Source organism: Danio rerio, chromosome 21, assembly GCF_052040795.2.
Source record: "Danio rerio strain M-AB ecotype USA chromosome 21, GRCz13ab, whole genome shotgun sequence".
Lineage (NCBI taxonomy): Eukaryota > Metazoa > Chordata > Actinopteri > Cypriniformes > Danionidae > Danio > Danio rerio.
In genome coordinates, this window is record NC_141041.1 from 24,977,364 (window position 1) to 24,991,049 (window position 13,686).

Genomic DNA, 13,686 nt, shown 5'->3' on the forward strand with positions numbered 1-13,686 from the left:
TCATTTACAGAAAATTGTAATTGTGTGTAACAGCCTTTTTCAATGTTTTTTGATTGTTCTAGTTGCCAGTATGCTGACTGTGTGTGCCAGTATGCTGACTGTCTGTCAGTTGGCATTTCTGTATGAAGCTTGCATGTTCTCCATGTGTTGGCGTGGGTTTCCTCCGGGTGCTCCGGTTTCCCCCACAGTCCAAAGACATGTGCTATAGGTGAATTGGGTAAGCTAAAATGTCTGTAGTGTATGTGTGTGAATAAGAGTTTATGGATGTTTCTCATTTATGGGTTGCAGCTGAAAGGGCATTTGATGCTTAAAATATTTGCTGGATAAGTTGGTGGTACATTCCGCTGTGGCGACCTCTGATTAATAGAGATTAAGTCAAAAAAAAAGAAAATGAATGAATGAATGAATGAGGTTTGCTATACTATATATGCATGGTAACTTTGTTTTCTAGGCTGCTGTTGTGTGGGCTGGAGCCAGGAGACTACCTCAGGATGGCGTTTTTGGATTCATTTGTCTTTCATAGAAGATTTTTTAAATGTACAAATACCATTAGGGAGAGTACAAACAAAAAAAGCTGTTAAAACTGTGTATTTGTTTGACACTTTTAAGTTATAGTGAGTAAGCAAGGTCAAGCGTTATTTGTAATATTTTTATTTTGTTTTATTTTGTTTTACCTATTTAGTTTTGTACTTTTATATAATCCTATTATGCTTTTCATATTTGTTATGTCGTTCATGCATTATTAAAAAATAAACAAAAAGAGATTTTTAAATGTTCAGTTGAAGTCAAAATTTCCCTGTTTATTTTTTCACATTTTTTAACACATTTCTAAACATAATAGTTTTAATACCTCATTTATAATAACTAATTTATTTTTATCTTTGCCATGATGACAGTAAATAATATTTGACTAAATAATTTTCAAGACACTTCTATACAGCTTAAAGTAACATTTAAAAAAATATTGAAAAAAAATATATAGTTAAAGGGATTAATAATTTTGACCTTAAAATTGTTTTTAAAAATTCAAAACTGCTTTCATACTGTGAAAATGTCATTGCTCTGTTAAACATTCTTTGGGAAATATTTAAAAAAGGGAAAAAAATTCTGATAATTCTGACTTCTACTGTATGTCTTGTATGTCTTTTATAGTTTTTCATAATGTATGACGTGATTACTAAAGGAGGTTATTAAAGGTGTTTTCTATCACTTATTTTACTTGTTTAGCCAGTATCAATGCATTAAGTGTGTACATTATCTAGGAAAATATGAACAATTCACTATAAAGCGGTCAGTACAGAATCGAAAAACTACTTATACATTTTTCATGGGTTCTTAAAATGTCACACATTTAGTGCATTAGTCCGTATTTCTAATCAATTGAAATGGCACGAAAAAAGTCTTAATTACATAATCAAGAGGCCTTTCATTTTGTGATGTGGAGGAGTTTGGATCAACATTGAGTCGATTAGCATTTATTATTTTCGAATATAAACAAGTGTTTAGGTGAAACCGCACTGTGTAAATTCTCAATTAGAGATTAATAAATGAATTTCAGTCACATACTAAACAAATATCTGATAAGTATCTGAATTGCCCTGTGATTTCATATAAAAAGGTTGACCCATTTTGGTGTAAATTAAAAATTGAAATGCTTTGCTTATATTCTCTAAATGTGAATTCAGTCTGTTTTTGTAAGCACACTAGTTTATATAAAACCTCAAAGCTAACATATTGATACTAACACCCTTAAACGGAACACTCAAAAAGCTTCAGGTTTGATTTCAGGTTGACTTTAAACACAAAACTAAAGAGTCAAAATGTCAATGCAAACCATCAGGTTACTAATTCCCAGAACACGTACGGTGTTTAGAAAAGAAGACAGAGAACAGACCTTTGCTAATGTGTTTCCTTTACTTTGACCTTGGGGTCACTGCAGGCTCTCCAGGTTTCACTTTCATTCAACAGCCATTTTGTCAGTGGTACAGATTGTTCAAGAACAACACGATCACTATCAAGGACAGACAAAAGTGTCCCGAGTGTTTGTTTCAATCCTCTTTTTCTCATTACCCTCTGTGCTCTTGTTTGTTTGCTTTAATGGATCCGATTGAAATATAGCCTCTCCAAGTGACAAAAACAGACCCGAGTGATGCCCAGGCAAGGGTCATCCTTATGATGTGACAAAAACATATGACTTTTTCTCTTTCTCTTTTTCAGTATATATTGTGCATTCATCACAGTTTTTACATTTAGGCTACATTTGCTGTTACCTTACATTATTCTAGGTTTTATTAAATGATTTCCGTAGGGTATAATTGAAGATGAGCCTTAGAATTATAAAAAAAAATAAATAAATAATGTTACGCCTCAGGTGTGCATTGTTTTCTAATAATTCAATGGCCCAGAGTCTATTATTCCATGGTTATTGCAACTGTAGACATTGTTCTAGTTTTTAGTTTACATTTAGACTACATTGGCTGTTACCGTACATTATTCTGTGTGTTATTAAATGATTTACAGTATGTAGGGTATAATTAAAGATGGGACTTTGAATTATTTAAAAAAAAAACAATGTTACATCTCAGGTGTGCATTATTGTCTAATAATTCAATGGAGCAGAGTTATTTATTCTAACATATGTCATTCAAAGCATTCTGTTTGGTTTGGTTTTGAGAGTTGTAGGCTGTATTTAAAATCATTCAGAGTAGAAAGGCGGAACTGTAATGTGTAATGATGTTGCATTAAAAGTAATCAAACACCTTAGATTGTTCATTAACCAATCAAAATTGAAACATTCATCAGCCCCCACGATATAAAAGAGCACATATGATGAAAAGTCATCTTTTGGAAGCTGTTTGAACAGAACTGTGTGTAGGTATATCATATCCACACTCATATTGGAGTGACTTAAACACAAGAATTCTCTTTAAATGTTCTAATGGCATTTGTTTGTTACTTATCGTTTCACTCTCAAAAAAATGATATGCTGGCTTTAATTAACTTTATGACAACAGGTTCCACATAACCGAGTTAAGTTACCTAAAAGAAAGAATATTTATTTGAGTGAACTTAAGTTAGTTACATAAAGGTAATGTAATGTTGTTTAGTTCAATCTACACAACATTTAGAATTTAGCTTTAATTTATTTACTCTATGAAAAAAATCTGTTAAATTTACAGAAAAATTCTGGCAGTGGTGGCCAGGAATTTTCTGTTAAAATTCGGAAGTTTTATAGGACTCTTTAAATTTACAGAAAATAACCATGTTTCATCAACTGATGCAATGCTCAGTTCACAAAAAAATATTGTTTAGCTTATTCATTCATTCATTCATTCATTTTCTTGTCGGCTTAGTCCCTTTATTAATCCAGGGTCGCCACAGCGGAATGAACCACCAACTTATTCAGCAAGTTTTTACGTAGCGGATGCCCTTCCAGCCGCAACCCATCTCTGGGAAACATCCACACACACATTCACACTCATACACTACGGACAATTTAGCCTACCCAATTCACCTGTACCGCATGTCTTTGGACTGTGGGGGAAACTGGAGCACCCGGAGGAAACCCACGCGAAGGCAGGGAGAACATGCAAACTCCACACAGAAACGCCAACTGAGCCGAAGTTCGACCAGCGACCCAGCAACCTTCTTGCTGTGAGGCGACAGCACTACTTACTGCGCCACTGTCTCACCCCTAGTTTAGCTTATAAAAACGTAAAGTCATTCAATGCACTAATGTGTTTATGTGTGTACAATTAGCAAACAGATTTTTACTGCATTAGTAACTACACAGTTACCTTCAAACAGAAGATGCAGCACAAAATCAGCTATTCTTAGTTCATATTGGACTTGTACACAGATGCTACTATCCACCACAATGGTACAGGCTCGAATAAACTCCACAACAAATTCATCAAAAAACCTTACTTGGTATTTTTGACTAATAAACTGGATCTCTGCTTCATCCGTGTCTGTCTCTGTCACTGACTACTGTTTATCTAATATAATGCAGAAGAAGCAGACAGAGATATGGGAACGGTGGGCTACAAAAAGAACTACACTTTTCTTTGACCGCAAAATTGGCATTTTTCTGCACTGTACAATAAAAAAGCCGATGGGTAATTTGAGCTGAGACTTTACATACACATTTTGGAGACACCAAAGATGTATCTTACTTCTTGTAAAAGGGTTACAATAGAAGCCATTTAAGCTAATTCAAAACAGAGCATTTCTTGTCATTTCTGTGTTCTTCTTAATGAAATGTTCTCTCCATTACTGGTTATAACTTCTTTTCCATAATTACTAAAACTTTCCAAACATATATCAAATTTAATATTAATTGTTTTCTTTTATTCTTCATTACGCTCTTTACTTATTTATACAAAAAGTAAGCAATTCAATACCACCTTAAAATAAATAAATAAATAAATAAATAAATACATATTGTATTAAAATACTGTAATATTTTGCATCTGTAATCCAGGAAACTAGCAACTGTGAATCACTATCAGACACAATCTTCACCTTTCTATCAATCTCACTGTTTCAGGGGTTAAAATCAATTAATATGATTTCAATAGCTGTAATGAAGACACATCTACTAGCTGACAATATAAGGCATTGGTGTTTGTTTTCATGCATGCTTTACAGATACGCTCCGTCTGCTCTGACACTCGGTCAGCAACCAAAACAACTTCCCACAGCATGTCTGCATCGAGCACCTTTATTAACACTGGCATGTGTTTTATTACAGGGCAACTACTCTACCGTCTGGCTCAAATGAATAAGAAACACCAAGTGATATGCACTGAATGGAGATGCACCTGTACTGTACTCAGCCAACAATATGACAGCCAAGAAAAAACTCTGACATTCTGATGTAGAAATGAAGCATTCACCTGCAGCATAGACAAAAACAGACAGTTTAAATCAGTGGAATTATATAAAACGTTTACTTACTTGGGAATAGTTCCCCAAAACCAAAAAATTATCTCAGGATTTATTCACAATCTAGCTATCCTAGATGTGTATGTCTGTGATCGATCATAAAGTTTTTTCTCACAAAAACACTCTTCAGAGGGCAATTATAAGCCATTGAGTTATATGGATTTTTTATGATGGATAAATACGCAGCTTCATAATTCATAAAGGCACCATTCACTGCTATTACAAAGCTGGGACGAGCCAGGATATAACTGACATTATTGACACAATATTTAATATAATTAAAGTCCTTTTATAGGGCACCCATTGAGACACTCATCAGTAAAAACCAACCCAAGCTCATTCTGAAAACGTAGTCCTGCGGACGTTTTTGGAGCGGCCGGCTGAACGCTTACCTCCTTGTGGAGGGCTTCCCCGCTGCAACCCGTTTGTCCACTCAGCTCATCGTGTGCGTCGGCAGGCTCGAGATGCAGAGGGGAGTCGACCGCGGCGATCGGTTTCGAGTCCGGGGAAGAGCGGTTCCAGCAATCAGGTAAGACAAAAACAGAATCCCAAAAATGAAGTGAGCGAGTTTCGTAACAGGGTGAGAACGCGGTGAAAACCGAAAACGCAGTAGAAACAAAAAAATCAGGGCTTTTATTTTTTTGGACGGCTTTTTGTAAACTGTTGCTTGGGTTTAGGGAAGCGAGCGGGCGGGCGGGTCGACCGGTAAAATTGGTTGGGTTTAGGGAAGGAGGAGGGCAGGTCAGTCGATTGGCCGGTCGCACAGTCAATCATCCGGTCAGTCGGACAGCGGCCTCTGGCGGGTTCACGAGAGAACAGCGCGGGCGCGAACCAGCAGCCTCTCGCGGATTCGCAAAAACAAAAACTGCAGCCGTACGTACCCGCCGGGACGTATTCCGCGGTCTCCAGAAACGTCCGCGGGACTACGTTTCCACAATGAGCTCGGGTTGGTAAAAAACCAGTAGTGTTACTTGCCATTATTACAAGAGCTTTAAACTATTAAGACTTTCATTCATTAATTTTCTTTTCAGCTTAGTCCCTTTATTATTTCGGGGTTGCCACAGCGGAATGAACCGCCAACTTATCCAGCACATTTTTACTTAGCGGATGCCCTTCCAGCCTTAACCCATCTTTGGGAAACATCCACACACACTCATTCACACTCATACTCTATGGACAATTTAGCCTACCCAATTCACCTGTACCACATGTTTTTGGACTGTGGGGGAAACCGGAGCACCCGGAGGAAACCCACGCGAATGCAGGGAGAACATGCAAACCTTCTTGCTGTAAGGTGACAGCACTACCTACTTTGCTACTATTAAGACTTTTAAAAAGTAAATTATACTGTAATAAATGCAAATTAAGTTACCAATTATGGTTTCTCATTCGATAAAGGGTCAACAACTGGTTTACTTATTATATAATGGGTCTTTAGATTAATGTAAAAGGAGAAACTGAGCATTTTCAAGTGCTTCCAATATTTCCACAGCTGCATATAGTATACTGTAAGTAAAGAAGAAACAGCAAGAATTCTACCCTGCTTTCAACAAAATCAACACAATGACAGAAGACAGAATGTTTGGCAAACATTCGTATTTGGATTTACACTGATCTCATCCATCCTCTGGCTGAGAAAGCAGCATTTCTCAGCTTCCCGACACAGGCAGAGACACTGCTGCCACGTCTGCTTCTCACCTGTCACAAATAATTACAACCAAGACACAATGACACAAACTGTGATTGGCCAATCTGCTCTAATTCAAAACAGATTATCAGCCCTTGAAGTCGCTCTGAGGTGTTGCTGGTCCCTTGGTTGACCCGGTACATTGAAACGAATTGCACAGCATTAGAATATGAACCCGCTAACGCAGTATCACCCTCATCACTGTTTGAATGGCAAAGATACAGATACCTTTGTGCATTAAGTGAGAAAACGGCATGTGCTTTCCTTTCAGCAATTAAGGACTCAAATAATGCTTGGATGCAAACCAAAATAATTTAGACTAATTTAATACTATTGTTTGTAATGCAGTGAGTTAGAACAGAGGTCTCGTAATTACAGACTCACCTCATTACCAACTGTGATTACGCTATTATTTTAATAAAGTTGAAGTTATTTTTATTTCTCTGCATTCCTGAAATGAAACGTGCTTCAATGCAAAAATAAAAGAGGTTTTCTTTGGCTTAAGTCTCCAACTTTAGTTATTTTAAAGGCTGTCCAAAGGTTACCGAGCCTGATTAAATCAGCGCAATTTTTATGCTCAGACTTTTTTGGGTTTTAGGAATGTGCATAAATAGTGATCTTTTATCTTTTAAATATAAATGAGAGGGGTTTCTTGAACTCAGACACAGAGTCTGTTTATCAAGTACAAGCTATAAAGCATCTAAACATTGATTTATTTTAAATTTGTAGGGAGGAAACATAAAAATAAGGAGTAAGGCTGGACTTGAGGTTTTATGGAGGTCACTGCTTTGCAAAGGTCACCAGTTTAGAAGAGTTCAAAAGGGCATCATAACTCTTAGATGACCTTAAATGAATACAAGATATGATCCACCATAACCACCACATCAAAATTCAAAAGCGATTGTGTAAATAACATAGTTATGGTGCAGTTTTGCCAATACACTAATATTTTAAGTAATATAAATGATCACTGCTGTTGTGCTTATTTTTTATGACTGCTAATTCTATTATTGCTTGATGTTAGGAATTATTCATTGTACTTGAAAAACTGCACAATAAACCGAATCTATTTCTTGTTGAATGTACTAATAAAACAATCGATATGACACGTCAGCCACAAATTGGCGAACACAGAAGTGAATGGCGGGAAATAATAACAGCAGCACTTTATAAAAAAAATTAAATATTGATAAAAGACCGGTTGATGAAAGATAGGCTGCGCTCTATGAATGTAAATGCATGAACTGACCAGCATCCTACCAACTATCAACCCCCACAAGATGAAAAGACAGACAGGACTGTGAGCTTAAGCCCAAAGCCTCCATCACGGTTCACCCATCCGGATCCGACCTGTCAGTGGAGATGGATCTGTCTTCGAGTTCTCTTTCAACATCACTGCTAGTCCATAATGCACTACCACTGCACTGAAACACAGCATCCATGTCAAGCATTACTCATTTCTCTAGCTAACGTTACAATTTATATAACAGCAGGGTGTCATCAATTCCTCACTACCATCAAATCTGGGATGGCGACTATGGAGGAATTGGAGAAATCTCAACCCATTGGGTGTCTTTTTCCACAGGTATTGCAAAATGTCCCATTGTGCAGTGGGTGTTCAGGAAGCAAAAGCCCCCTGGAAGGCAATTAGGGATGCAGCAAAAGTAGAGAAGCTAGGCACACCTCACAGATAAAAAAGGTCACGGCATACCCAATTACTAATGACATTTCCCTGTGCAGGATTTTAAGCAGATCCCTGTGATCGGAATATTACTCATCTAAGCCCATAGCTGTGCAACAATTTAACCTACTTTTGATATAAAGGGGCCCTAAGTAGAGCTGCACAATTATTTGTTAAAAAGAAATCAATTCATACACCCACAGACCCTACATGACTCCTAAATGACAGTAATTTAGCCTTGTCTATGGAAAGTAACTTGACACTTGAAGGCTGTGCTAAATGACATTTTTATGCCAGTAGGTGATGAAAAAAAAGTGTAAAAAGTTCAAAAGAATCAATGTAAGTTACAATTTTACCATCTAAGTTTATGTTCAAAAGTTTTTTTGTTTTTTTGTTGTTTTTTTTTCAGTTTACGCAATGTTTTCAAAACGATTCGTTTACATATTCACTGCCAAAAACGCTGTATTACATATGCCATGCATTTGGCACTGTCACCTTACAACAGGGGTGCTCAAACTTAGTCTTGGAGGGCCGGTGTTCTGCAAAGTTTAGTTCCAACCCCAATTAGACACACCTTAACCAGCTAACCAAGCTCTTTCTAGGTATACTTGAAACTTTTAAGCAGGTGTATTGAAGGAAGTCGAATCTAAACTATGCAGGACATCGGCACCCTGCCCTACTAACAATAAGAAAGTGATGATGAAGATTTCAAAAACATCTACTTTGTAACCTATTTTCAGATTTGTCCATTTTCTGTCCTAGAAATGCTGTTGTCTTGTAAACAAACAGGTAAAATGTTGTTGTGTAATAGGTTTCTCAAAGTGTGCGTAATGCAGGAGACAGATGACAAATCTGTGATAAACTTTTCTATTAAATATTGCTTTCTGACCAGTCAACACTTACTATCTTTAATGACATGTGGAACGTCATTGAGGAAAAAAAGAAAGACTGCCTTCTGAAAAAAAGAAGCTACTGAAGAAGTGTGTTTTGGAGAAAGTTACTTCAGAAAGTAATGGAGTACAAAATGGAGTTACTTCCCAAAAAAGTAACTAGTTGCACAAGTAACTACTTTTTATGGTAAGTAATGCATTACATTACTTTTGAGTTACTTTTGCATTGTCTTTTTTCTGACCTGGCTGAGGCTTGATTTCTTTAGGAACATGATGGGGTTTTTTTCCTCTTTTTTTCAAACAGAGGAGCTCTGCAATTAACAGCACACTTTATAACCTTCATTTATCTTTAAATAAACATACACAAAACATTAATGTAGGATATAGCTCTTCCTGACCCCAGAGCTATACATGGTGTATATTCAGATAGACCATTCAGATAATCCTCTTTTCCTTTTCTTTCACTTGTTCAAAATAAAGAGAATATTTTTATGAAGACATGTAAGATTCTGCCAACTTCCTTTCTGCCTGTTCCAGCATTCTCTAATTGCGTGCAGGATTCAACATGACTACGTTCATTTTTTAAAAGTAACTCAAATATTATTACTTAATTTGAAAAGTAATGCATTACTTTACACGTTACTTAAAAAAGTAATATTATTATGTAACTGGTGCTACTCATAATGCATTACCCCACAGTGAGCACAGTGCATCTTGTCGTCAGAAACAAATGAATAGGTTTCATGAAAGAACCATTTGTGTCCATAGACCACAAAACCTATCATATTTCTATTTTTTAAGAAATTAAGATTTACATTTATTAATTTTCTTTCAGCGTGCACATCAGCTAAAAAATGGAAAAATAAGCCTTTCATATTTGTTAGGATAGGACATCTGGAATCTCAGGGTTAAAAAAGCTTAGTCACCTTTAAAACAATCTAATTGATATGCTTGATATGCAGTCATAACATATTTACCATTGAAAATGTACAAAATATCTTGATGTAACATAATCTTTTACATAATATTCTTGGTATAAAAGGAAAATCAATTTGACCTAATGTTTTTGGCTATTATTTATTTATTTTTTGTGGTAGAGGATCACATTTTTTGGTTTTCCCAGACCTTTAACTGAAGAGTTTTTTGTTTGTTTGTTTGTTTTCTTAGTGTCAATAATCCAATTTTTCAATGGGATACATATTTGAACCTCCAATGCTAATAAAGAACCTTTATTTTAAGTGTTTATAAGATGAAACAATTGATTTGTTTACCCCAAGCCCGAAGATTGTTCACAAACCACCACTATGACAAATGGATTGTGGCAAAAATTTGGATGATATATATCTTATTTTGCTTTTAGAAACCAGCTTAAATGCTGTTTTGAGCCTTTGTGTTGGTAGGAAAGCACAACATTTGGTCTTGGAAACACTGACACATAGAAAGTACAGTAGGATAAAGAACAGGCTGATCTACAAGATACATGCTGACTAAGACACAAGCAGTTGTCTGAGTTTTCCTGGAAAATAGCCAATAGCTGTGAGCTCTACTTTGTACAAATCGTTTCTTTGGGTTGCTTTTTTCCCCATTGCGGTTTGTGATATATCCTACTGTGACTATTTCTTTTTCAGTGTTGATTCAAATGTCAATGGAAACCTCAGAGGCAGGTGCTGATGGTATCTACAACAACTTAATTGTTGACTTACAGAACACACAGAAATGTGCACCACAAGCTGTTATGACCGGGTCAACGTCCAGACGTAATATGAGAAAACAAAAACTCAGTGGATGAGAATAAGCACTACTTTTTTCCTTTTTTACAATGGGGGCAACAAAGAAAATATATACAGTATGAAAATTCAAAATATACAAGCAAAATTCATATAGGTTTGGATCTTTTAAACTAAATGTTGACATATTATTTATACTGGTAAAGAACTTAGAGAAAATACTACCAGTATAGGAACAAATAAACAAAAAGATGTGGTCATTACAGCCAGTGATGGGAAGTAACAAAGTACAAATACTTATTGTTACTGTACTTAAACCGATTTTTCTGGTATCAGTACTTTACTCCATTATTTATTTTTTGACTTTTTACTTTTACTCTTTACATTTTTACACAAATATCTTTGCTTTCTACTCCTTACATTTTTAAATCGGCCAGGTTACTTTCGTTTTTATGTGTTTGCAATCTATATAATTTCTTGTCATTGCACAATTTGAACACCTTTTTGATGCAATCCATCTATTTTTTGTCACTGCGCGCCAGCATGCTGCAATGTGCGGCTTTTTCAACCAAGTCTATCACACCCTGTACATAGGCTAGTTCATAAAGATTACAATAAGAAGGGCTAGGATGACTATGAAGATAAGACAGAGGGAGACAGCGAATTTCACATGACTGATGTTGCCCTGTTTACACTATAATAAGACATATTTTACTCGAACAGATCACAGGTAAATAAAAGACACATTTCTTTTCAAAAATATGCCGTTAAAATCCTTAAGCCTTTTGTCCACTTCCGATCATAGCCCAGCAAGCACACAACATCATAAGACGTTAATATTAGGTTAGATTTAGGTCATGATATCAGGTGACCAAAATTCAATGGCTAACCAATGTCTAAGGAAAATGTTATATAAAGACGTCAAATTACATTGATATTTATTTTGTGTTGGAAAGTGACCAAAATCCAACGTCTGATAGATGTCATAGTGGTAACGTCTACACAATGTCAGGGTGTAATTTGAGTACACTTTGATATTTGGTTGAATTTAGGTTGATTATAGGTTGGACGTTGGACATTGACGTCGGTCTGACGGTGGGTTTTGACGTCAAATCGATTTTCATTTCCAAACAAACTCCAATGTCCCCACGATGGGGGTCGCCACAGCGGAATGAACCACCAATAAATCCAGCATATATTTTTCACAGTGGATGCCCTTCCAGCCACAACCCAGTACTGGGAAACACCCATACAATCTCACATTCACACACACACTCACAAACTATGGCAAATTAGCTACCAATTCACCTTTACCGCATGTCTTTGGACTGTGGGTGAAATGGGATAATTACCTACCTAGTGAAAATAAAACATGCAGTAGTAATAGGTAATTTTTACTTAAATACAATTTCCAGGTCGTACTTCTTTACATTTACTTGAGCACAAAAGTCTAATCAGTACAACCTTTACCAGAGTCATTTTAAACATGAGTATCTGTACTTCTACTTGGGTAAAATATGTGTGCACTTCTGCTATCTCTGATTACAGCCCATGTTGTAGATGCAACTTTGGTTTACAGTAAAGAACATTTGAAGTGGATCAAAAAATTGTAAGAATGGGTGTTGTTCAAACGTTTTAGGACATCCGTGATGAAGGTTTTTAATTCACTTTAAATGTTGACAATTGTATATCATTTTTATGTTGTAAAAAATGAACAATAACCTAAACAAATAAATGTTATAGTACTGTATTGTTAACTGATAGATAACATTAGCTTTTATTATTTTAACATTAGCCTTAATTGCTGTAAATATCATGAAATGCTATTCATAATGAAGATGTTCATACAACAAGAAATGTGGCTTTTACATTTTAAGCAAAGGTCAAAAGAAACGAGAAGCACTCTAGAAAAACAAAGACAGTACGTAATTTCCATTTTTCTGAAGTGGTATGACAAGTACAGTCCGTTTTCTTAGTTCTGATGGAATAAAAGTCAACAAATTGGACATAACAGAACCTCCACAATACTAGCAGAAACAGACAGTCTAGCAGACCTCCTCGTGAAATTGGAAATGCAATGGACACTTCAAAACTCTTGTCTGCATAACACACATGACATGGTCAGCATGGAGAGTGCCAGGTTTCAGACACAAACAGAGTTTTCCACAGAGAAACGTCCCAGTTTGTGTCTCGTATCTGCTCTGAGGCTGAACAAGCTGTCCAACGTCAACTGGTCCAGCTGTACAGAAACTGTATTCACTTATCTATACAGTATATGCACAGTAGTGATGCTCTAGATTTAACTGTCATACTGTATAGAGGACTGGCCATGCCTGTGCAACAATCATTCAAAGATGAATGTTAAGGTTACTCACACAGGCTAGTGCATGTGGAATAGACAGAAACTCACTATGCTTTGTACTTTCATTGACTTAAAAAAATATTGTTTAAGGCAAATTATTTATTCTACATTTGCTCAAGTAATTAAATTTAGATTTGAAACCATTTACTTTATTTCTTTTAATTTGGATAAATGAATGTTGTTTTTATTAAAGCTATATTTTCTTGTTTAGAACAAAATGAAAAATTAAATTAATTGACTTTCTTCAACAAGACATATATGCTTTGTTCTCATGGTGATAGAAAATATTGTTTAGTAATATTAATAACAAATAAATAAATGTTATTTAATTAATTAATTAGAAAATACATAAATATATTATATTATATTATATTATATTATATTATATTATA

The 13,686-nt window shown here is 35.6% G+C and overlaps 1 protein-coding gene across 27 annotated transcripts in view; it reads right to left on the minus strand.

Moving 5' to 3' along the window:
• ncam1a (neural cell adhesion molecule 1a) overlaps positions 1 to 13,686 on the minus strand; it is a 411,497-nt gene that overhangs the window by 279,254 nt on the left and 118,557 nt on the right. The window lies entirely within an intron of this gene.